This window comes from Neolamprologus multifasciatus, chromosome 4 (genome assembly GCF_963576455.1).
Source record: "Neolamprologus multifasciatus chromosome 4, fNeoMul1.2, whole genome shotgun sequence".
NCBI classification, from domain to species: Eukaryota; Metazoa; Chordata; class Actinopteri; order Cichliformes; family Cichlidae; genus Neolamprologus; species Neolamprologus multifasciatus.
The window spans coordinates 6,726,451-6,749,056 of record NC_140442.1 but is presented as its reverse complement, the minus strand read 5'-3'; the positions used below and the strand labels follow the sequence as shown (position 1 = coordinate 6,749,056).

At 39.1% G+C, this 22,606-nt stretch overlaps 1 protein-coding gene and 1 long non-coding RNA gene across 4 annotated transcripts in view; both read right to left on the bottom strand.

Annotated features, from left to right (window-relative positions):
- asic2 (acid-sensing (proton-gated) ion channel 2) overlaps positions 1-22,606 on the bottom strand; it is a 422,593-nt gene that overhangs the window by 351,501 nt on the left and 48,486 nt on the right. The gene's annotated exons all lie outside the window — the stretch shown is intronic.
- LOC146519660 (uncharacterized) overlaps positions 21,372-22,606 on the bottom strand; it is a 42,122-nt gene continuing 40,887 nt past the window's right edge. The window contains exon 5 of the long non-coding RNA XR_014873747.1: positions 21,372-22,489. This is a non-coding gene — a long non-coding RNA (uncharacterized LOC146519660). The remainder of the gene's footprint in view (positions 22,490-22,606) is intronic.

Sequence of the window (22,606 nt, the reverse complement as noted above, 5' to 3'; positions counted from 1 at the left end):
AGTTAAATACTGTACTGTTATACTTAATTATTAATTATTTTAGCAGACATTATTTGAGGTGCAGGGATATGCTGTATTGAACTTAGAATAGTCCTGACTTTATTCTTTCCCGACTTGTAGTCTCAACTGACAGAAAAAGAGCATCGCAGCTTCTGGGCATATGTTTTTAAGTTTACTGCATCTTCGCTGTCTAACCTGGGGACATACAGCGAGGGCAGTTTTATGTGTACTTCTGTACAAAATGTGAGCATAAAAAACAGAAAAGGTGAAAACACATATCGTTGCATCAGCACCAGCAGTTGAGAAAACAGAAGACCTGTTCTTCCAATTTCCTGTAAATATGTCTTCAGCCATTTAAGCTGAATATTGCTTCTTTACCTGTAGAAATCAGCATCACAAAAAACATATTCCCTTACCTAAAGCTGAGATTTTATAGCTCATACAGACTATGAAATACCTGCACATATACCTTCACAGCCACAAAACTTAAAATCAAAAAGAAATCTCTCCATCTTCTGCACATATATAAACTCATTGGTGACCTTTCAGGCTAATAATTAATTGTCCCTGCTAAACTGGCCCAGACTAATATGCCACCTCAATTTGGTAGACTGAACCTTGTTTACCCTAATCTTCTGTTAAATCTACAGCAGCTCTGCTGCTCTGAAGCTCACCTCAAATTTAAAGAGACTGGTTGAGAATTGTTAGAGGTATTCTGCAATGAATTTAAGATCTGAACAAGAGCACATATTGAGCTATTAAGTAGAGAAAAAAAATCACCACAAAGATGTTGCAAAAGATGATTTATTCAGCACTGATTTTAATGTTATGCAAGTTCATGTAAGTTTAGGCAAATTAAATGCAACAATGACATTTATTCCACAAGCAGAACATTGTAAATGTGAACGTCACAATAATAATATTACATCCAAGTCAAACTTTAGTGTTCAAAAAACTGTCAACAATACAGACAAACTGTGGCACAATTTTTATATGTATTTACTTAAGAACGACACAAATTCTGATTTGTGAACTATTTTCCTGGCATAGTACACTGGAATTTTTGCTTGAAATTTTAAAGAAAATGTGAATAATCTGGGGGACAAAAATTAAAAATGCTTTAAATGCATTTGATGGCAGGTGTACACAGTTAAGTGGAGTTTTTATTTCATCTTGTAAGCTGCTTTGAACAGTGCACTGGTTCAAAATAACAACTTTAAATGCTTAATATCATGAAGTAAATCATACTTCCTCCCTCGCTTTGACTTTCTTTCAACAAAAGTCAAGCAGTCAGACCCTTTTAGAGCTAATCTGTTCTCTATTATTAAACCGGAAAACTCATTTACTTTTTTTTATATTCAGACAGGCCACAGGAAACTAGCTGATACATAAACCTGAGATGAAATGGTTATTAACTAAAAAAGTAGAATATATACTAACACCACAGTGAAGCGAATGCTCTACTGGTTCCATTTAAATATCCACCAAGAATGTTTAATGGGTTTTAAGCTGTGAGCAGCTGACAGTGTGAATTAAAATATAGATAGAATGAAGCTCCTTCAAAAGGACAATGCTCAATCAGATATGGTTGGTCCAAAGCATAGATAGCCTCTCAAAAAACTGACTTATGTGACAAAATACACAGTGATCACAAATGCCTATGAGAGACAAAGGTGCGTTACAAATGTACTGATTACGGTCTACAAGTTACCCCGCATAATGAGTGAGTACCACTTAGGGCTGTTCGATATAACGATATCTATTGGATGACGATATAAAAACATCTATCGTTTCATTTTACGCTATCGTTTGTTTCATGGTGTTGCAAAATAAACTGTTTACGGCAATATTTTTTCATCGTTTTAATGGTCACTGTAGTGGCTATATTAATTTCTTAAAGTTCTCTCTTCTTATTATATTTTATATAACCACACTACAGACTGGCAAGCGCCTGTTTTTATGCGTTGTCGTTAGCAACAACATCACGTGTCCGCTTGTTTATTTTCCACATAAACCTTTCACAATAAAGCTCAAGATCCTGTTGAGACTTTTCAAAATAAACCAAATCACGTGAAAGAGTATGCAGAGTATTTACGGATGAGAAGCAAAAAAGAGCCGTCAGGTGCTAAAAAAAAATAAACTTTAGGTTACGGTCACACTGCAGGTCTTAATGCTCAATTTTGATTTTTTGATCAAATCCGATTTTTTTTGTCTGCTTGTTCACACTACAAATAAAATGCAACAGCAAACGCGCTCTAGTGTGAACGCTCAAAGCGGCCCGCATGCGCAAAAGAAGACGTCACACACAACGCGCTCGGTTTAGACCCAGAGCAAACAGTATTGTTTGACTTCGGACTTTACGTTTCCCAATTTTTGCTTTAAGTTATTTTGTTATTTACATAATAATGTAAATAACCTAATAATGATCCTTATTGCTGTTTTAGAGAGGAGCGGTGCTTCAAAGGATAGTTGCAGATTTCTGTCAGAATCTGCAGATTATACAGTACAAATAAAATGTTCACGTTTCTCCAACGTTGTCTTCCCAACAGTTTCACTGACATCTACACAGGATGGCCAGGAAGCGTTCGCGATGTCTTCTCCGGCGCTGATAATTGGCGTCTGTCTTGTGTCAGTGACGTAAAAGTTGGATTTAATGCGACATGACCGCTCAAACAGCAGTCGCTTTCTAAAACATCGGATATGTATCGGATTCAGTACCACATACGAAAGTGACCCAGATCGGATTTGAAAAAATAGGATTTTCACACTGTCATACCGTGATCGGATATGGGTCGGTCAATATCGCACAGCTCTAGTACCACTGATGTAAAGGTAGCAGAAAGATTATTGATATTTAGCAGGATTTTTTAAAGTTATGATTGTTGTGTGCACTGATGACACAGCTGGTCTGTGGAAAAGCTGATTGCCAAGCAAAAAGTCTAACTACATAGTACTTGCGTCTTGATGAAAGGTTGTCAGCACTGAACTGCAGAGCAATGAATCGAGATCATGTAGGCCAGAGCTGGAGACTTATCAGGGAGGACGATAAAAACACTTTACAGTCATTCTTCAAATCTTAAAATTAGAAATAAAAGGATAAATTTTAGGTTACATGCGACCGAAAGAACGAGACTACGGATACAAGCGCCAGAAATGAGCTTCCTCCAAAGGGTGGCTGGTCTCTCCCTTAGAGATAGGGTGAGAAGTTCAGCCATCCACGAGGGGCTCAGAGTAGAGCCGCTGCTCCTCCACATCGAAAGGAGTCAGTAAAGGTGGTTCGGGCATCTGACAAGGATGCCTCCTGTGCATGTCCCACCGGGAGGAGGCCCCAGGGCAGACCCCAGGACACGCTGGAGAGATTATATCTCTCGGCTGTTCCGGGAATGCCTTGGTGTTCCCCCAGACAAGCTAGAGGAGGTGGCTGGGGAGAGGGAGGTCTGGGCTTCTCTGCTTAGGCTGCTGCCCCTGCGACCCGGCCAGTCTACCACCATCTGACAACCACCTGTCATTAAAGAAGACTCAGTATTCCCTGACCATTTGCAAGTGGTTGCTGGCAGGTGCAGGTAGTAGGAAAATGATTGCTAAAGCCTTCAGATAGAATAGATCAGTGACTCCAAATCAGTTGACAAGAGCCTCCTTGAGATTGCTTTGGTCCTAAGGTATTACTGCGCTGGACAGACACTACAAACACTGCCAGCTGCTCTCTGAGCTGTAATGAGACTATAAAAAGTGCGACACAAACCAGAAGCAAAAGCAAAAGGTCCGCCTTATAAAACACGTTAAAAACAGCTCGGGAGCATAACTTTTACTTTGAAGGCAAGCATTTTACATTTATGTCACACTTTTTCGAGTTGTACTGTTGCTCGGCTAGTAGTATAAATATTTGCAGATAAGCATGAAAAACTACAGGCAACTGTTGCAATCTGATAGCAACCACAAATCACTAGGTGGTTTTTGGTGCAGCACCGTCTTTGCCTCAGATTTCACCCAGCAAGAGCCGGCAACCAGTCGTTTTTTCGAAGCAACTGTATCACGTTGGTTGTAATATGTTGGACAGCTCTTAAGTGACTCTTAATGTGCATATGACATCACACAAGGAACATCAGTAACAGGCTTCATTACCAGGAAAGGCAGTTAAGTTGTCCCTTGGTGTCTGTGTGCTGTGTGCAGAGAAATTTATGTTAACTGAAAAAACCTCTGCTCATCCTTCCGTAGCCCTTGGACGGTGTAAAAAGATTTGATGGACAGATGTCTGTAAGGGGATCACTTCCTCAGAGGATGTAGCTACTAGCAAGCTGACTGAATTACTGTAGTGAGCCAGTTCCTCTGTTATTCATTCCTCTCTGAATCTTTCTGAATTACTTTCCCTGACAACATTTTCTATTCTGTCTTTCTCAGATATTTTTATGTGACAGCTGTGTTTCTTGTCCATTTGATTGGGGGGGGGGGGGGGGGGGGGGGGGGGGCTTTCTTACTCTTTCTGCAGTAAGAAAGTCAGGAGTATTTTCAAGAGAAAATACAGCGGGTAGATTAAGTACTAAACACATCACCAAATCTCTAAGTAAATATAAATTCTAAAGGTGCTGTTGATATTGAAATTCTCACCAGTCGGTAACAACCGATGCAATCTACGCATACACAGAAATCAGACCACAGATGTCCATAAATTATGTGTAATAATAACAAACGAACAAAGAAAAAGTATCAAACACGTGAAGAAAGGGAAGTACAGAAAGGCATGGAAAGTCATGACACCAGCTGAAATGTAACAGTAATTAGAAGCAATCCTGCCACTTAGTGCAAATTAATATCAGCTGGTTCAGTCCCAACTGATGGCCTAGAAAAAGGTGTCTCATTACCAGGGTGTCGCACATCTCATTATGGGTAAAACCAATGATCTCTCTCAAGACCTTTGCAACACTTATTGTTGCAAAACATGCCGATGCTGTTGGTTACACAAGAACTACTGAAGGTTCCAGTGAGCACTGGTGGGGCCATAATCCAGATATGGAAATAGCATCATTTTACCATAAACTTCAGACAGAGAAGTGAAAAGAATTATCAGATGAGTTGTCCAACAGCCAAGGACCACTTGTGGAGAACTACAGAAAGGGCTGGAATCTGCAGGTACAATTATTTCAAAGAAAACAACAATAATTAATGCTCTCAACTACCACGGCCTGTATGCAGGCTCACCGTGCAAGACTCCATTGCTGAAGAAAAAGCATTGCGAAGCATGTTTAAAGTTTGCTGAACAACATTTAGACAAGCTTGTGAGATACTGGGAGAATATAGTCTTTAGAAATGTATTTACTTAGACAACTGTTGACGTGTTTCATATTTATTTTACCCTCTGTGCTCTGTATGTATTTGCCTAACCATCTAAACAACAACGCAGCCAAAACATTTATCTAATTTATTGTTCTGTTTAATCCACTAGTGTGTGGTGCTTCACCAGGAAGATCCCTAATCCTAAATATTAAATACTCCCTCTGAGTTTTCTAATTGAAGCACTTTATGTCTATATATTTGTCCAAATCTAATTCAGTTTCAAGTGAGCTTGACAAGGTTAGTCATTCTTTGGTGCTTGGTGAATGCGCAGCTTAAGTCACATATTGAAAACCAACTCTTTTTTCCCTTTTTTTTCTTTAAATGAAACATGAGGTTTTTTCTTTTGTTTGTTTGTTATTTTACAGGGGTTCTGTCTTTCCAAAAAAGGGAAAACAACATGTTGGTAGATGATATAGACGATATATAGAATGCCAAGCTTCAAAGATCTTCCATAAGGGTGGCACAATAGTGTACGCTTATTTGTTGCACTCACTGTACTCATTGATTATTTGGACAATTAACATAAAGATTTAATAAATAAAAACAGTCAAAAACAAAAAAAAAACCCAAAACATCCAACAAGAAACGTTTCTTCTCCACTTCTTGTTTATTATTCAAGTCTTATTTTCCTCTTTATCCCTCACATATTCTGTCACTGTCACACATTCTCACTATCACACACACACAGACACATAAATACACACTGTGAGCTTGTCTCCTCCTGTCCTCATTAGTAGGCAAGGCCCCCAATCTTGTTTGCACACTCCACTGTTCTGACTAAATGAGAAAATTAATGAGCTGGGGTGAGCTAGAGGGAGCACCACAACCTTCGATGCCCCCTTTACCCAAACCCCGTCCCACCCCACGTCATCCACGTACTCCTCAGTCCACCCCTTTTTAACTCTTTCACCTTCCTGCTCTGTCTCCTTTCTTCATCTTGCACATCCTTCTTAATTTCACGCTGTGCTGCCACTGATGCCGGTCTTGACCCTGTAGATGGGCCTTTGGTAAGCAAAGATGGTGATGTAAAACGTGACCCACGCCTTCTTCGTTGTTCTTAATGCTTGGCTGGAGGTACACTACACACTTACTAAAGAGGAAATTGATGATCAAGAAGAAAAGCTGTGTAGCTAAAAAACTGCTGTTTGATTATAACTTGTTTTAATAAAACGGTAGAAGAGGCAAGATGTGCACAAAAAAAACCACTTAAATGTACAGTTGCTCAAATAACTCTTTGTTTAAGGAATAATACTCCAACATAATGCTGATGCACAGAAGCTGAGTCACCCATACACCTAGACATTGTTTACACTTTCATGAATATAGGAAAGAAAGGATATAAACAAGTAGCCACTTGCCTTGAATAGAATATTAATAATGGATTGTTCAGATTTACTGAATGCTTTGAAAATGCATACACAAATACAAAGACACAGAAAGGTGTTAAAAACATTTGCAAACAAGCTCCAGGGAGGTTGAAGACTTATTTAAAGCCATGTTTGTACTGTCTGCTGCCTCAGCTCAACCACGGATTTGATTTCTTACCTAACCGGCGTGAGACAAAAAGTAAAAAAAAAAACAAAGACTGCATCTTTTTAAAAAAAATAATAATTCAATTTTTGGTCCATTGACAAGAACTGGCTCAAAGTAGGTGATAAGGACAGTCCATGCAAGAGGTTTAGTTAAATAAAAAGATAGTAACCGAGAGAAAAATATTATATTTGTTCATGCCAGGTGACAGTTCATCTGAACCAGCTTTTATGCCCTGGAAGACACAGGCGAGCTGCATTAGCTGACCTCCCATGCAACTTCCAGCAGCAGGTCAGGAGAGTGGGAGGGTCATCTAGTCCACAGTAAACAGCAGCATTCTGCAGCAGTACAGCATTCTCTCCTGAATTAAACTTCAGTGTCTTTATTGTTGTTTATCAACCTTGTTTCATTTGAAAGGTTGCAAAGCATCTACCTTTCAAAGTTTTCAAAAATGTGTCCTTGCAAAAGAGCAAAAGAAAATGTCACTGAATGCCAGTTCTGTCAGTTGAAATGACATTCGTTGCTGCCGCAGATGTAACTATCATGCACAACACACTGTTCTTTCAACACCAACAGACTTACATTAGCTGGTGCATGTGATTAGTACATATCTTAGACATTTGGTCATTTTTCCATTTTATTTGATGAAAGGAACTGAGACAGCAGATGAAGTACGATTGTAAATTTTCTTTTTTAAACAGATCTTGAATTAAATAAAATATCTTAAGGCAATCATTGCACCACAAGCCACTTTGCAGAATGATTGAATGAATGAATTTCTTTTTTTTAAATGCATCAAAGAAGTGTCAGAGCATTTTGAGCAAGTCACTTAAAAGCAGTCATTTTCAACTATAACTACCAGCCGGTCCTTACACACTTTCAAGTGTCTGTTTGAACTAGATGACTAAGATCGGATGGACAGAGCATCTGAGAAGTGCTCACACTGCTTCACTTTTTCACATTTTGTCATGTTACAGGCTTAATTAGGATGGGTATCGTTTAGGTTTTATCCGATACCGGTGCCAAACCGGTACATTTGAAACGGTGCCGGTGCTTAAACGGTGCTCAAACCGGTGCTTAAAGAATGGAGAACACAAAATTGGTCCAAAAACCTCTCATGTTCAGCTGTTTTTTTGTAAAAAGGTAACAGTGTTAGCCTTTTCTGCATATATGGTATCACTCTTGGCTAGAAGCAGTGCTTAAACAATGGAAAAAAAACACAAACTTTGTCCAAAAACCTCTCATGTTTAGCTGTTTTCCACTTTTTCTTTGGTCATTTTAGCCTTTTTGACCAGGGTGAAGGGAGTATCTGCCATCAAACAAGAAGACAGCTGTATGCAAGCAGCAACAAGCTGCAACTCCGGGTCCGATAACAGGCACCACACCCGCAGTAGATGTGCTCGGTTTGAGGTCTCGCAGCAAGCTATCAAATACGGCGCATTTTTCAGCTTTTAAAAAAAACACTATGCGTCGCCAGGTGTTTCATCAGATTTGAGGTGTTACCTCCTTTGACAGTATTACAGTATCAGCTTAAAGCACTTGTTGCAGGCTGCTGAGTTTGCATATTTTGCTGTGAAGTACAGCCAGACTTTTGACCGCTTCGCCTTGGGCATTTTTAATCTGTAGCTCTGCTCTAAAAGAACGTACGTACCTGGACCCGCCTACTATCCTCGGAAACGTAAAATGATTGGCTAGAATCTAAAGTGTATCACAGCTCAGGAAAAAAAAGCACCGAAATAAAGCACCGATATGTGCGCTGCTTTTCGGTCTGGTTACTACCGTTTATGTCAGAACCGGCACCGGATACCGGTACCCATCCCTAGGCTTAATTCACCTCAAACTACCACACAAAGTGAAAAAAAGTTTGCTTGAAATGAATTAAAAATAAAAACAAAAATATAACATGCACATGTGTATTCACAGCTTTTGCCATGATACTCAAAATTGAGCTCAGGTGCATCCGTTTTCCACTGATGAGCAACTAGATGTTTCTCCAACATTAGTGGAGTCCACCTGTGATAAATTCAGTTGACTAGACATGCTCTGGAAAACCACACACTTGTCTATATAAGGTCCGATAGTTGACAGCGTGTGGCGAAACACAAACCAAGACATGAAGTCCAAGTACTTTTTCGCAGGCCTCTGAGAAAGGACTGTATCGAGGCACAATTCTGGGGAAGGGTACAATTCTGCAGCACTGAAAGTCCCAGTGAGCAAAGTGGCATCCATTATCCATAAATGGAAAAAGTTCCAATCTGAGTAATCAGGGTAGAATGGCCTTATTGAGGAAGGTGCCCTGATGGTTATTCATACAGAGCACCGGCATTGTTCTGTGGACAGAGGAAAACCTACAAGAAGGAACAATTGTTCCAGTTGCTAACTCTGGTAATCCAAGTTATTACTTTTTATTTAAAAAAAAATCTGTGACCAAGAATATGGAAAAACCAGATAAAAGAAAAGCTACTTTTATGTAATTAATATGATGCATATATCCCTGTCTGGTTGCTTATAGTAAGTAGGCTTGTGCTGATGGGATGAGTGGCATTATGTTACTTAAACTGCTTTCATAAAGTAATTTGTTACAATAATCTGACATTAATCCGTAACGCAGGCTGAGACATAAAGTAAACATACTGACACAAACCCCTATCTCCATAAAGAAATATAAATGATTATTCTAAGGTTCTTTCCCGCTAGCTTTTTGTTAGCGTGTCATCTTTACAGATGTTTGCTGAGAGGCTGTTTCTGGCCAAGTTTGCACTTTCCCATGACATTCTTGTCCTTTTGTGCAATAAAAATGAAAGCAACGTCCATATCTCTACTCCTCAAAACCTGCAGAGTGCACTACCATTGTCCTACCTGCAGACAAACTGAAGTCAGCAGACTGTAGTGCAGCAATTACCTACCCATTATGTAGGTAATTGAAAAACTCTGTGCAAGTAATGACATAACTGTATCTGTAATGTAATAAATGAATTTAGCACAGTGATGTGTTATTGCACTTTCTACCTTACAGAAAAAATGTAATGCCATTACAGCAACATATTACACCCAGAATTGCTAATATTACTGTCAATTATAACAAAAGAAACAACGGACTTGGTTCAAAGAATACTTCAAATACCTCCCACCTCACTCATGAAACCTAAATCTGGTTTCTTCTCTTTTTTTGGACATTAAGTGCTTTGCGTCCTCTGCTGATCCATGGTTATCCCCAAATAAAATATTATAAATGAGAGCAAAAAGGAAGCAGGAAGCTTGTGTTGTATTTTTTTATGCAGGGTCTAATAACTGAATGGGTCCACAGGGGAGATATTGCACTGACTCCAGAAAGCTCACACTTGGATTTTAATCACCATTTGAAATGAATAAACCATTATTGCATCCCTTCCACTGCCTTTCCATACAAAGCAAATGGCCTACAGGAATCAGATCAGCTGATATATTAACTAAGATTAAACCTAATACATTTTAAATACAGGGGATGATAGGATAGTAGATGAGAATGGGGAGCTATTTATTATTTTAAAAAATGGAAGAAGAAAACTAAGTGATAAGGGCGGTAGGGAAGAAAACGTCACCAAAACAAAGCCAAATTAAGTACCACTGATCGACCATTTAGCTCACACACGATGAATCCTCAGTGTTGCAGCTACTCATTAAGAGCAAAATCTGAATTATATTCTAGTCTTGTGATAAGACGTGCTCAAGGAAGTAACTCAGGTCTGTAAATAATAGAAGCAGTTAGAATTTAAGAGTGATGCACACAGAGGGAAGAAGAAAAAACCAAAGCTGGTTTGATCAATCGGAAAAAGCCGAGAAGATGTATTCTTCATTTTAGGTGGTTATTTCATACCCTTCCTTGGAACTGCTTTTATTTCACAAGAACATCTTATGTTTGTTTATCCAAACCTCTCATGGGAGAATGTCATATGAAAGAACAGAAGATAAGAATTCCCTCAACACTGGATTAAACCTCACACACAGTCTGCAAAACTTCTCCATCTGAGACTGAAATGTAAGTCTGTCTTTGTTTAGATTAAACAAAATATAATTTTTTTTCTCCCAGTGATAATACTGTGAGCTACTGTAACTCACACGGTTATTTAATTCTGATGCTAAACAGAGTAAGAATTTATGGTCGCTTCAGGTGAGGATCACTGTTCGAATTAATTACATGACTGCAACTTACATCTTATTCTTACGATTTTTGTTAACATTTCTATTCTTAATAATGCTGTCTGGTTAAGTTGAATGATGAGGAAGTAGGTAAAACTGAACATCACAACCAAGGTATGCACAACCGGGCTACAGCGGCAGACGACCACGCTGGTTGCCTTTCGTGTCAGCTAAAAGCAAGAAACTGAGGCTACAATTAGCACAGGCTCACTAAAACTGGACAACAGAAGATTAGACAAATGTCATCCAGTCTAATGAATTGTGATCTCTGTATAGCTCCATCTTGCCTTTTAATCATTGATCAGGCTGTTGGTGGCGGTGTAATGATGTGGGGAACATCTTCTTGGCGCACTTTGGGCTCCATAGTCCCAACTGTAATTTAAGCCTACCTGAGTATTGTTGCTGACATGTAAATCTCTTTATCAACATGGTGTACCATCTTCTGATGGCTGCTTTCAGTAAAATAACTTGTTATTTTACAAAGCTCAAATCATCTCAAAGTGGCCTCTTGAACATGACAGAGAGTACTCAGATGGGCTCCACAGCCACCAGATCTAAGCTCAATAGAGCACCTATGGGATATGGTGGAACTGGATGTACAGCTGAAAAATCTGCAGCAACTGTGTGATGCTATCATCATCATCGAGCAATCGTTCCAGCACCTTGTTCAATCTATGCCACGAAGGCAGTTCTGAAGCTAAAAGGGCGTTTAATCTGGTCCTGGCGAGTTGTACCTTACAATGTGTCTGGTCAGTGTAGGTCAAACTTAAACCAAGAAGCTGATCTCCAAGTTGTGCTTTCAACTTTGCCTAAATTCTGCTTTAGTACTGCTAGTACAAGTGACAATACTGACACCATCCAGGCTGATGTACTATCAATGTGTTATCTGCCACACCGGTACATTATCTGGATTTGAACACAAAAGCAGCTAAATATTGTTACATTCCCTTTAAAGAATGTAAAGAGGGAAAAAAATCAAACACAAAGTTAATGCTTTCCATGCTGCTTCCAGGTCCTGACCTCGGAGTTCCTCTCCGCATTCCTATTGGTTGCCAGTGTTCCTGTGTTATAAGTCACTGGCTGTGCAGGTGGAACCAGTGGATGCTTTCCGAGGCCTATATAAACTGACTGAAGCTACACTTCAGGGCCTTTTGGCCATTTCTGCGGCTGCCGTGCTGTCGAGTGTTGCGTATGTTGCTAGCCTAGGTTTACCTACATGTTTTATTGTTCAGCTTACTGATTTGACCTTTGTGTCTCTACATTCTGTTACAGTGCCCAGAGGAAGCTTGTAGGGAAGAGCTGCCATTTCCCTTTGATATCCACCCTTTTCTCCTGTTTGACTTGGGTGATAGGAAGTTGAGGTTTGTGATTTTTTTAGTCTGGCTAATTTAATCAGTTTTGTTGTAAGTTAAGGCTTTTTGTTTGCTGTGCTGGTCTTGGGACTCCTGAAGTTATGTATGCTTCCCTCTGTCAGTCTCTTGGCAATAAAACTTTTCAAACGGACTCAATAAGCCTCCCTGCATTTCTCTTTCTAGTTATGTTATATTTCCTCACCCCTTTTAACTTCTTGGGGTTATAACAATATGCACATCTGTGTGGCCTGCATAGCACATTTGTTTCGCTGAAGTTAGTTGGCCCAAATGTCATCCTCTGACTCCTTATATCTACAAAACTGGGCTTGTTGAGGTTCTTGGTAGCAATTTCACTTTATCATAGTGTCCCTCCTAACAACTCACGAGGAGGAACCACCGGTTACCTATACACAGTTTTCTCACCAAACTGACAGAGTAAACGTAGAGAGCAGGTGGAAGGAAAGGAATCATATTTGTAGATGATAGGTTAATACCCAACACGGGCACTGAAGGATGCCCAACTCTCACGCTCACTGCAGTAAGCCTGCAAGCTTGGATCAATTCTCAGAGTGAAGCAAAGAGGAGAAGGAGATGGGGAAGCAATCCAGGCCGCCCATACATCGCTCAGCCTATCAATACCATTTGTCAACTGTCATGGCCTTGCCCCAGCTCACCCTCTGTCTTCTCATGAACTCGTTATTCATTCAGACGTTTTCATACTGGCAGACAAACCTGGCTCCAACATCTGCCTCTCAACCTTGAGACAAATCACCTGAGAGTGTCTGACTGATGGATAGTTTCCTGAAAACTGTGAAGAGCAGGATCTCCCAAAGCTCAACGACAAGTCAGTGTCAATTAATCATAATCATCTTGAATATTAAGAGGCAATGTCTTCCAAAAATGTTAAAGATAGGGGACCATGACAAGACTATTACAGTATGCACTCACCATGAAGCCTCAGAACACATCAGTATTACTTTCTCCGCACTTTTTCAATCTAACACCACATGATCTAGCTTCTTATTAAAAATCATCATGTCAAGGAAAGATTTTTAGGAAATATCCAACTCCAGGTTAATATAGCATTGATTCTCTACAATGCCATTTTTGTATTCATTTCATTTGAGCTGAATGCACGGCTAATCTGCAGGCATTTTAGTTATATTCATGGTGTAATGAAACTGGTGCAGGAAAAGAAGCTCAATGCCAGCATTTTAAAGATGTATTAATACATTTCATCTGATATATCAAAGAAAGAGGACCTAAAGTGATGAAATGGGCGAGATAACGTTGAGAGTCATAGAAGATTTGATGAAAAATTGTAACTAATAAAATGAATGAGAAAGGAGGTGTTGTAAAAATGATGAAAATCAAGAGCTGTAATAGGACAAATGCTTTGGATACTTTTCCAGTCATTAATATATTTTTTTCTAAGTTGAACCACTTCTTTATCAGACCTTGAGACAAAAAGCTTTTTAAAAATGTATTTGAAATATAGAAAGCAACAGTATCAGTCTGACAACCATTATCTTCCACTGTGACAAAGTGAATGATTATCCCCACCATATTTAAGATGGGTGGAGGAGGTCATATGTAAAAAAGTATTTGATTCAAAGCTATAAGTTTCTCCATATTTGTTTTTTCAAGTATTTTGTGACAAACACAAAAACTTGCCAATATAATAACTTGCCTGTTCAGTGCATCGGCAATCTGGCAGATGAACTTAAACTTCACCAACTACAAGTGGTGACAATAGTCCTTGTTCTGCTGTGCAGGCATACTGAGCTCAGCTTGGCATTAATCACCTCCACAGTGCATCTCCAGAATAAAACAAAGACTTTTATTAACAGATGCAGTCCACGGTAGAGTAGATCTTCTATGAAGCAGCTGAATAACATGAAGGGCCACCACAATAGCAACAGGGCTGATTAGCCATTTGAGATAAAACAAGATGGTATGGGCAAGGGCCACCCGGTTATTAAAGACTGATGTTTTAAAATGCAGTCCAGCAGATTTCCTACTAGGAAATCAATCACAGACTGCATCAATCTCTGAGATGGAGGAAAGAAAAATGAGTCAAATGCAAAAATGTTTTTCTTTACTATAAATCTTTAAAGTGACAAATATAGCCTGAACCATGTCAGAAATCACAATATTTAAGCCAAGCTAAAAGCTAATCTGCCCCATCTGTCCCTTGATTCATATACACAGTTTAACGAGAAACCTATACAATAATATATACAGTAAACATCCTAAGTAACATTATTCATAATTGCAGAAATGTTCTCACTAAAAAATAAATAAATAAATAAATAAATGTAAAATGGATCTGAATACCTCCTCTCAGACATTAATGTAGTGGGTCATTTAACATAAACTCAAGTTAAGTCAGGTACCTGTTAAGTTTAAGAATTCATTGGTCTCTAACACTAAAATTAGCTTCTAATAAACGTTTATGAAGTTAAGTATTCTTCAGGTCGTCATTTTGTAAAATAAAACAAAAAAATAATGGCCTTCTAGAAGCTTTTTATGATGGAGAGTAAGTTCACGGGAAGCTAATCAGCTCAACATCGAATTAAAACCCAGCAGTAGCACATGAAGAAAAAGTACTTTTTATTCATTAAAGCTCAACTGAATTAGCAAAAAGGCACCTTTATTTGTTTAACAATTGTACATTAAATGATTAGCAATGCCAAATACAAACATTGTATATGTTATAATTATGTGATTATACAGAAGGAAGTGTATTTAATCACTTTTAACAGAAACACTGAATAATCAGGCTCTGTAGACCTCAGTGATGATTACCACAAACCCTATTTACACATGGTATTAATTAACAAAGACTTTTTTCCACAGAGGACAATTCAAATTAACATTGGGAAAAGCACAATATACATTATAGAATTACAGACGGATGAACTCCATATAGCTGCTCACTGTCACACTATTATGACAGGTATTCCATAGAGCGTTATTATTTTTGAAACCTGCTCTTTTCTTGCTATGAAACGTCAAAATGTGCTGTGAAACAGGGCTGTGTTGTGCAATTATGAAGGCAGAATTGACAAGAGGTCAGACAACAGTGATCACATTCCTGCTGCTGTACTTGGTTTCCCTTTACCCAAAACAGGGTTTGTAGTTTCTGCTTAAACGCATGCAACGCAGAGTTAGGTGACCACAGGGAAGATCATTTTCATAGCTGTGTGGTCAAATTAAGTCATAAAATTCCATGTGAAACGCTGCTGAACTGGTATGTGGTCTGTCAAATGTCCCCTTTTTTTACTTACATTGAATTAATATGGCCTTTATCCACATAGGAAATCAAATATAGACTGCATGCGCTTTCAGTATCAGGTGCAGAAGCCTTAAAAGTACATAAAGGAATTTTTTTAGGTTATTTAACGGGGAAAAAAATAAGTGTTGTACTCACAAATATACATTGTTTATTGTGTAATTACATCGTCCTACAATTTGATGTGTTCTCATAAACGTAGAATTAATCCATTAAAAATGTAAAGATCACAATGACTATTTCAAACTATAAATGACCATTTAATATTTGTTTCTCTTGCCACCCTCATCTCCACCTCAACCTCTTCGTCACCTCAAACCTCCCCTCCTGAGCTGAAGTCAGGGCTGTAACACACATAAAAATGTTTATTTGTTCCTGATATTGTCACAATTTTCTTTCTTTGTTTTTGTCAGCAGATCAGGCATGTGACCTTTTTGTCTCCTGACAGGTGACATTGAGCTGGCTAAACAGCAATGACAGCTGGCTATAAATTAACATTGTGTTAGGCTTGAGTGTCCTGAAAGTCACACATTCCCTCTGATAACAGTTTCATTACATCCTCACATACAGTGTGAGGATGTCAGAGTGAAGGAATGCTAAACTTCAAAGAGCCTCACTAAGTTTTTGAGATGGTTCAAGGGTAAAAATGTATGACACAGCAAAAATATTTAAATGACACATATACATTTTTTTACATTTCTGATTTATAGTTAAGGGCTAATATTATTCAAATATGTTCAAATATAATTTAATTGGGAAGATGCAAAGCAGCCATCCACGGCTGTAATTGGGTGCATTTAAATTAATATTTTTGATTTCTTTTGACAGACTAAAACATGTTTGTCCCACAGCAGCTACTGTAGCAACAGTTATGAACTTATCCAGCAAAGCACAGGTCAGCTTACTGCACTCTGCAATCTACTGACATCTAGTGGTGAGATTTTGTACACCGGACCTTTAAGAAGAGTTCCCAGTATGGTGTCTAACATTGTAACATCAAATGTTAGCATCAATTCTGATATGATGGTAAACATCACAATCTCATCAGTCAGTGCTGTAATGTGCTGTTATAATATTCCGCTTATCCTTTTCAGGGTCGCAGGGGGTGCTGGAGCCTATCCCAGCTGTCATAGGGCGACAGGTGGGGTACATCCTCGACAGGTCGCCAGTCTGTCGCACAGCTAACCCACATTGACAGACACATTGACCTAACTCATATTCACACCTATGGGCAATTTAGATTAATCAATTAACCTATCCCCACAAACTGCCTGTCTTTGGTGGGAGGAAGCCGGAGTACCCGGAGGGAACTCCACACAAACCCGGCCTGATGGTGGAATTTAACTCAGGACCTTCTTGCTGTGAGGCAACAGTGCTAACCACCGTGCTGCCCCTTGTTATAATATTTCCCAGCTTTATTTGTTAAAATACTGTATGTGCCATGTTTGATATGATGAGCTAGGTGTCATTTACAAACTATAACACATTTTCTTCATGTGTGAAATATGTATTAGATATTCTTTGTTTTCATTTATATAATATGCTTTTAATCACATGGATAACAGATAACTCCCCCCCAAAAAAATCTAAATTTCTGATCTTGTGATAAATTAATTTACTGCATTACCCATTATTTCTTGTTTGATCTTGCCCTCGCAGCACTTTTCTTGTCTTACAAAACAGCCTTTAAAGCATTATGCAATCAGTAACTATTACTATACTATACTATACTTACTATACTTTACTATATACCTCAGCTGATGATGCTGATTTCTCACAGATAACATTTCTTACCGTCAGTGTGGGGGTGTTTGTGAGATGCAACTGTTGAACCTTCCTATCAGTAAATATTAACAATGTCCTAAACTTTTACTGGAACAACAACACCTTTTTATAAATACAGGTTTAAAAAAGAATGACCAGGCTTAACCTGACCACAGCTGTTAATGACAACAGAATCTGTAAATTGGATTATGCTGTAACATCTGACTCAAAAGAGTCAACACGATCAGAAGAAATGTAGCATCATGTCCCAGAGTAATTGGGTATTTCATTACAGCACATTTAAGCATGTCATTTTTATATATGCACAGCCTACACACCCTCCACCCTTTCTGCTTAGACATCTCATGCTGTTTCAAGCCCTCCATCCCACCAGAGCTGCGAGTGATTGGATCAGACATCAGTATGCCAGGTTCTTACACCACAGAAGGAGGCGAACACAAATAGGCACAATGCATGGACAATCATGCTCACGAAAATGTGAACACGCTAACCATATATACACAAAACTGCATGAAATGATTAAATTAAAATAAGAGGAAACATCAAGTCAATATTAAAGACTGTTTAGCCACTTGACATGACCCCAGAGAGCATCAGCATTTCAGATTTAAAGTAAATATAAAATTTTGTCAACGTTATGTTATTTACTATTTTTAATATTAAAAGACAGTCATGTCAGGAAGGGTGAGTGTCAAAGCACAACAGTCACCGTGGGAAAGTCCCAAAGCTGAAAAACTAACACTGAATTACAAACAAGTTTTGAGGTGTCATGTGATATATGAGTGTTTAGAAAAATAAAAGTAGAATAATACTCATAGTGACCGGCTAGGTGGATCACTATAATTTACAGTGTAAGTCCTTTGAATATCTGCAAATAAAAGGTGAAACAGCTGGAACAGGATATTCACAGCTTTGTAGAATCACTGTTTCTCACAGCTACGACTGTTGAGCATACAGGCTATACACCAAAAAAAAATTTTAAGTTATAAATGTAGTTATCTGTAGTTTTCTCTGGTCCCCTCCCCAATCAGACCAGGAGTGACATGTTTAGCCGCATGTTCTCCTTAAATTGCTGGCTGTCTGAGTGGTGTCCCAGAAACGATGTGGGCTTCATAGATAATTGGCAAACCTTCTGGAGGAAACCTGGTCTTGTTAGGAGAGATGGCATCCATCCCACTTTGGATGGAGCAGCTCTCATTTCTAGAAATATCGACAAATTTATTAAACCCCTCAAAACATGACTATCCAGAGTTGGGACCAGGAAGCAGAGTTGCAGTCTTACACGCCTCTCTGCAGCTTCTCTCCTCCTGCTACCCCCCCAAAAACCCATCTCCATAGAGACTGTGTCTGCTTCCAAAAAGACAAAAAACAAACTAAAAACCAGCAACAAACAACTTAAACAATCACAAAGAAAGAACAATACAGTATCCACATCTGAACCAAAGAGTAAAACAGTGAAATGTGGATTATTAAATATTAGGTCTCTCTCCTCCAAGTCTCTGTTAGTACATGACTTAATAATTGATCAACAAATTGATTTACTCTGCCTTACAGAAACCTGGTTGCAGCAGGATGATTATGTTAGTTTAAATGAATCAACACCCCCGAGTCATTCTAACTACCAGAAATCTCGAAGCACAGGTCGAGGGGGCGGTGTGGCAGCAATTTTTCACACCAGTCTATTAATTAATGAAAGACCAAGACAGACTTTTAATTCATTTGAAAGCCTGATGCTTAGCATTGTCCACCCCAGCTGTGAAACTCAGAAACCAGTCTTACTTGTTATCATCTATCGTCCACCTGGGCCTTACACAGAGTTTCTGTCTGATTTCTCAGACTTTATATCTAATTTAGTTCTGAGCTCAGATAAAATAATTATTGTGGGTGATTTTAACATCCATGTAGATGCTAAAAATGACAGCCTCAACATGGCATTTAATCTGTTGTTAGACTCAATTGGTTTCTCTCAAAATGTAAAAGAACCCACCCACCACTTTAATCACACTCTAGATCTTGTTTTAACATATGGCATAGAAACTGAACATTTAACAGTGTTTCCTGAAAACCCTCTCCTGTCTGATCATTTCTTGATAACATTTACATTTACAATAATTGATTACGCAGCAGTGGAGAGTGGACTTTATCAAAGTAGATGTCTTTCTGAAAGCGCTGTAACTAAGTTTAAGAATATAATCCAGCCACTGTTATCATCGTCAATGCCCTGTACCAACACAGAGCAGAGCAGCTATCTGAACGCTACCCCAACAGAGGTCGATTGTTAATAATTTCACCTCCTCACTACGTACGACTCTGGATACTGTAGCTCCAGTGAAAACTAAGGTCTCTAATCAGAAGTACCTGACCCCGTGGTATAATTCTCAAACACGTACCCTAAAGCAGATGACTCGTAATCTGGAGAGGAAATGGCGTGTCACAAATTTAGAGGATCATCATTTAGCCTGGAGAAATAGTTTGTTGCTTTATAAGAACGCCCTCCGCAAAGCCAGAACAGCTTACTACTCATCACTGATTGAAGAAAATAAGAACAACCCCAGGTTTCTCTTCAGCACTGTAGCCAGGCTGACAAAAAGTCAGAGCTCTGTTGAGCCAACCATCCCTTTAACGTTAACTAGTGATGACTTCATGAACTTCTTCACAAATAAAATTTTTATCATTAGAGAAAAAATTACCAATAATCATCCCACAGATGTAATATTATCTACAGCTACTCTTAGTTCCATTGATGTTAAGTTAGACTCTTTTTTTCCAATCGATCTTTCTGAGTTAACTTCAATAATTACTTCCTCCAAACCATCAACGTGTCTTTTAGACCCCATTCCTACAAAACTGCTCAAAGAAGTCCTGCCATTGATTAATTCTTCGATCTTATATATGATCAACCTATCTCTAATAATCGGCTATGTACCACAGGCCTTCAAGGTGGCTGCAGTTAAACCTTTACTCAAAAAGCCATCTCTAGACCCAGCAGTCTTAGCTAATTATAGGCCAATCTCCAACCTTCCTTTCATATCAAAAATCCTTGAAAGAGTAGTTGTCAAACAGCTAACAGATCATCTGCAGAGGAATGGTTTATTTGAAGAGTTTCAGTCAGGTTTCAGAGTTCATCACAGCACAGAAACAGCTTTATTGAAGGTTACAAATGATCTTCTTATGGCCTCTGACAGTGGACTCATCTCTGTGCTTGTCCTTCTTGACCTTAGTGCAGCATTCGATACTGTTGACCATAATATTCTATTAGAGCGATTAGAACATGCTGTAGGTATTACAGGTATTGCACTGCAGTGGTTTGTATCATATCTATCTAATAGACTCCAATTTGTGCATGTAAATGGAGAGTCCTCTTCACACACTGAGGTTAATTATGGAGTTCCACAGGGTTCGGTGCTAGGACCAATTCTGTTTACATTATACATGCTTCCCCTAGGCAGCATCATTAGAAGACATAGCATACATTTTCACTGCTATGCAGATGACACCCAGCTCTATCTGTCCATGAAGCCAGATAACACACACCAATTAGTTAAACTGCAGGAATGTCTTAAAGACATAAAGACTTGGATGGCCACTAACTTTCTGCTTCTTAACTCAGATAAAACTGAGGTCATTGTACTCGGCGCTGAAAAGCTTAGAAATATGGTATCTAACCAGATTCTTACTCTGGATGGCATTACCTTGGCCTCCAGTAACACTGTGAGGAACCTTGGAGTCATTTTTGACCAGGATATGTCCTTCAACGCACATATTAAACAAATATGTAAGACTGCGTTCTTCCATTTGCGCAACATCTCTAAAATTAGAAATATCCTGTCTCAGAGTGACGCTGAAAAACTAGTTCATGCATTTATTACTTCCAGGCTAGACTACTGCAATTCATTATTATCAGGATGTCCAAAAAACTCACTGAAAAGCCTTCAGTTAATCCAAAATGCTGCAGCAAGAGTACTGACAGGGACTAGAAAGAGAGAGCATATTTCTCCTGTTTTGGCTTCCCTTCATTGGCTTCCTGTTAAATCCAGAATTGAATTCAAAATCCTGCTCCTCACATACAAGGTCTTAAATAATCAGGCCCCATCTTATCTTAATGACCTTGTAGTACCATATCACCCTATTAGAGCACTTCGCTCTCGCTCTGCAGGCCTACTTGTTGTTCCTAGAGTATTTAAAAGTAGAATGGGAGGGAGAGCCTTCAGTTTTCAGGCCCCTCTTCTGTGGAACCAGCTTCCAGTTTGGATTCAGGAGACAGACACTATCTCTACTTTTAAGATTAGGCTTAAAACCTTCCTTTTTGCTAAAGCATATAGTTAGGGCTGGACCAGGTGACCCTGAATCCTCCCTTAGTTATGCTGCAATAGATGTAGGCTGCCGGGGGATTCCCATGATGCATTGAGTTTTTCCTTTCCAGTCACCTTTCTCACTCACTATGTATTAACAGACCTCTCTGTATTGAATCGTATCTGTTATTAATCTCTGTCTCTCTTCCACAGCATGTCTTTATCCTGTCTTCCTTCTCTCACCCCAACCGGTCGCAGCAGATGGCCGCCCCTCCCTGAGCCTGGTTCTGCCGGAGGTTTCTTCCTGTTAAAAGGGAGTTTTTCCTTCCCACTGTCGCCAAAGTGCTTGCTCATAGGGGGTCATATGATTGTTGGGCTTTTCTCTGTATCTATGAAGCGCCTTGAGGCGACATTTGTTGTGATTTGGCGCTATATAAATAAAATTGAATTGAATTGAATTAAATGTTGATGTTTCAAAATTGGCCACTTTTTCTTCTGCTGTGTTGCACTCCCTGTTGTTGTTACACAGATAAAAAATGAGGTTCATCTTCTAACGAAACTTTGTAGATCTTTTTCTGCATCTGTCCACCTGGGTACGTTGAGCAGTGCAGCTGTAATGGCTAGTGCTCTGGACAGAATAAGCTTCCCTGCCATAAGCGGCACTTTCTACTCTTAAAGTAATATAATGAGGTGTAATCAGCTCAAGTAAGTACTAGTACTTTATCCTGTCTTCCTTCTCTCACCCCAACCGGTCGCAGCAGATGGCCGCCCCTCCCTGAGCCTGGTTCTGCCGGAGGTTTCTTCCTGTTAAAAGGGAGTTTTTCCTTCCCACTGTCGCCAAA